The 3,972-nt window shown below is 39.3% G+C and overlaps 1 long non-coding RNA gene across 1 annotated transcript; it reads left to right on the forward strand.

The window, feature by feature from the left end:
- The first annotated feature begins 1,308 nt into the window (after window positions 1–1,308).
- On the forward strand, window positions 1,309–2,571 carry LOC143474224 (uncharacterized). Its single transcript, XR_013120712.1, has 3 exons — window positions 1,309–1,386; window positions 2,337–2,412; window positions 2,502–2,571. It is a non-coding gene; the product is annotated as an uncharacterized LOC143474224 (long non-coding RNA).
- The last annotated feature ends 1,401 nt before the right edge of the window (window positions 2,572–3,972 follow it).

Genomic DNA, 3,972 nt, shown 5'->3' on the forward strand with positions numbered 1-3,972 from the left:
TTTTTTGTTGTTATTCATTTGTTATCTTTTTTTGACTTTTGAAAAGATGAGTTCTGTTACAAAACAAATAGATGGATGTCAAATGGACGCTGTTCCTCCATTTGTCCTGGGGACACAGTGAGCCCAGGCCATATGCTGGTCAACCAGTTTATTTTATCCATTAGATGTATACAACAAATCTGTAGTGTGCTAGATAATATTAAACAATGTTAGCCTGTCAAGTTACACAATGATTCCTGTCCAATTCTGACAAGACACTTTATATGACATAGAGATGTTGACAATAAAAGTAGGGGTGAGCATTAAGTAATTAATCTGCTAAATTAGATATTCGCATATTCACAATGAAAGCATGTCATGATAAAGGTCATTCTTTTAAGTTGTTAGCAGAGCATTAGCAAGATAAAGTTAGCTAATAAGGTTAGCATATGGCACACGGAGGACCCTGAAGACAGACAGATCATGTCATAATGCCGTAATGTGCATGACCTGTAGCCAACATTAGCACATTTTGGAAAGACAACCCTGCATAGCTAATTACACATGACAGATTGATTTTTTTGTGAAATTCTAATAGTATATGTTATTCTTTTTAAATGCTCCTACTTTTTTCATGCACTGTTTACATAATTCCTGAACACAGTATACTGTATATTGACTGTATATTAGTTATGAACAGTGTTGGGAACGTTACTGAGTTAGTAACTGAAATACTCTATAATAAAAGTAACTTGTTACCAGGTAAAGTAACTATTTGCATTACAGTAAAAAAAAGTTATATGCCAATGAATAAGGATTTTTTGAAAAAGCAGTTTTTACAGTCAGTTGAAATGAGTAGATCAGAAAAGTGTTTAACTTTTGATATTTATTGCACATTTATTGCACAGACCAGTGCAGAGTAAAATCCTTTAAAATCCCAAATTAAAAAAAAAAAAAAAAAAAAAAAACAGTTACACTATATGAAGTGCAAATGAAATTAAATTCTCTCAACCTGAGACAACTGGTTTGTTCACAACAGAAGTAAATTTAACAATAAAGCCTCTATTCTCAATTAAATAAATCAAATACCCAGTCTGGTAGACATTAAGGAATTTCAAGTATTTTCTTAAAAATAATGTTTATATCACCACCTTGAAAATGCAAATTTTTCTTCGGCACGCGTGTAAAAACACTGGCTCTGATTGGCTACCATAACGCTGCCTTAGCCAATCACTTACTGACTTGTTAAGTTAAACAGGTGTTACACCGAGAACTGTGACCTATCGAGATCTGTTACTCCTCACTAGCCTGGGCAGGGGTCCGTAAGTTGTTGTTGAGCGGGGGGGGTTGTTGTTGTATTTCGCGATCGATCGCCAGTGGACGGCGACATATATATATGGATCAGAGGTAAATAAACTAGATTTTTATTTTTTTATTTTTTCGCCGTGTGAAGACGGTAAAATGCGTATGTCACACGCTCAATGCGTGAGACTTGAGAACACTGGTTATTCGCAATACTGGTTATGAACAAGATGTCTTACTCCAGAAACTTCCTGTGGTGTTCAAAGTGTTTATTCCTAACATTCCACCTGGATGTTTAGCTTTACAATTTAACTTGTTGTCAGAACTGTCGATCAGTGTTTGATAAACAGTCAAGCCAAAGGCTCATGGTATGTTACTTAAACATTTATAATATTGTAGAGAGTAGGTTTACATAAAACACATTAATGTTCTGATACATCCACTTATAGGTGGTGACCCTGTACAGTTCACTCTATTTCTTACCTTGAGTCGGTTTCAGATTAGAGCATGGCTGTATTACTCCAATATTACCACTTGTCATTATATAGTGTACATTATATAGTGTACATTAGATAGCGGAACAGAAGAACAGCAGAGTTTTGTGTGTTTGATGAGCAGACTCTAAAGTAAGCTCAAGCTGCTAGTGAGCGGATGAGTGGGCGGAGATAGAGACAGGAACATTTGCATATTCATAGATCCATGTGTACTGAATGAAGGCAAATATGTAGAGCTACATGTAAGTCACATTTAGGGCATGAGGGGATGGCTTTCTTGGAAATAACCTCTAAATCATTTGTCTTTTTGAAGAAAATATCAAATCGCTGACAAGAGTGGGTATTTAAGTACATCATGCCATTTTGATAGATATAGAAAAAGATATAAAATAATTCCAAAACTGCCATGTTTTTTTGTTTGTTTGTTTCTGGAGTGAAAAATAAATGTGATAATACAATCAAAGATGTTCATTCTGCAGTAAAACCCGTTGTACACACTCTTGATAAATACGTTGCGCTATTATCACTAAACCTGTGAACCTGTGCCTTCTGTACAAGCAGAAATGTGTCTGTTGAACGCATCAGAACATCGTTCCCACCTGTCCTTCTGCAACAGGGGCTGCCGTCTTTCAGACAGGTACGAAAATTCGAGAGATACATGCACTATTTGGCAAAAACAATCTACACAAGGCAGGGCTCTGAACCCAGGCTTATTGTTATGCTAAGGAGGCACGAATCGGGAGCCCAGTCAGACGTGCTAGTGATCATGAATGAAACCGAGAAGAGTCTGAGTGGCGAGGAGCAGCAGCAGTAGGTATGGAGCAGCAGGTCCTGCTACAGTGCCCTTCAGGACACATCTCATCCGACACAGAACCCCATATAAAGCACCCACAGCACCGTCTGGAGACCCCTAATAAGAAGAGGCCTTATGCATTATTGATTCACTGAGTACCCTGCCTCTCCTCTCTCTCCTTCTTCTTAAGACATATATTCCCTTTAAATCCAGGGGCTTTGCTCTTTGCTTTAGGTTTTCTGAGCACAGTCCTGCAAGCGAGCGGCTAAGGGGCGAATGCCTGGGAAAGAGAGCCCAATTAGAGGCTGTAAAGATGCCCCCAGTCCGGTTCCCCAACCTCACCTCTTGATCCTCTAACTTCCCCCTGCTGAGGAGAGGTCAGTGAAGAAGCTCTCCCCAAGCTCTCCCACACTCCTGAGCTGTGCTCAGAGCCGGAGCGGGTTTCTCTTCCCCCTCTACGAACACGGCGCCTCCCACTGTGCCGATTAGTGACACTTACGGTTGGGTAACAGCGCAGCTTCAAATGTCGAGCGGTTTTCGAGCCATCAGCTATACCACTAATCAACAGGAAAAACTCAGACCCCATTTACAGGCTCAGTTCTCCACAAGAGGGCTTTGCAGAACTGCACAAAACGTGAATAATCATTAGCACTGTAGATTAACATTGATGATTCATTAAACAAACGCTTGGGTAATTTCATGGAAAGTGATTGCACTGAACTAATTAGAGTTCAGATTTGCTTTTGTACTTCTGCAAAGGGCAAAAATGGTTGTTTGCAATATTCACTGTCTATACTACTCATTCTTTAATACAAACCAGGGATTTCGCCTCACAACTGGCAAATGAAGACAGATATTGAAATTGCTCAGCTGACGACGTGCAGTTGGTGATGTGTAGTTCCCCTGCTAGGGCAGTATGATTCTAGTAGTTCGGGTTGTTGGTTTGATTCCCAAGGAGCACACTTATGGCAAGGCTGATAAATCTAGAAGGTGCTCTTGATAAGAGTGTCTGCCAAATGCCATAAATGCAATATATCCTTGGTTGAATTTCCTACTGCTTTCAGTTCAGTGCATATTGTTCCATTCATTGGCTTGTCATTTGTCCACTTAGCATCTCTGCTGGTTATTGCAATTAGAGCAATTACATTAAAAGCAGACACAGGCAACTGTCAATCAGTTATGAAATGTAACAAATTCCAACTGTTTTTTTCAATGTTCGAGGTATACAGTTGAATATCTGTTTTTTTCAATTGTTCTAGGTTTATTGCAAGAATAATGAAGTGTGTGTGTGTGTGTGTGTGTGTGTGTGTGTGTGTGTGTGTGTGTGTGTGTGTGTGTGTGTGTGTGTGTGTGTGTGTGTGTGTTTTTATGTAGGTTGGTGCCTGTTCAAAACAGAATCAGAGG

The sequence above is a fragment of the Brachyhypopomus gauderio genome, chromosome 13, assembly GCF_052324685.1.
Source record: "Brachyhypopomus gauderio isolate BG-103 chromosome 13, BGAUD_0.2, whole genome shotgun sequence".
NCBI classification, from domain to species: Eukaryota; Metazoa; Chordata; class Actinopteri; order Gymnotiformes; family Hypopomidae; genus Brachyhypopomus; species Brachyhypopomus gauderio.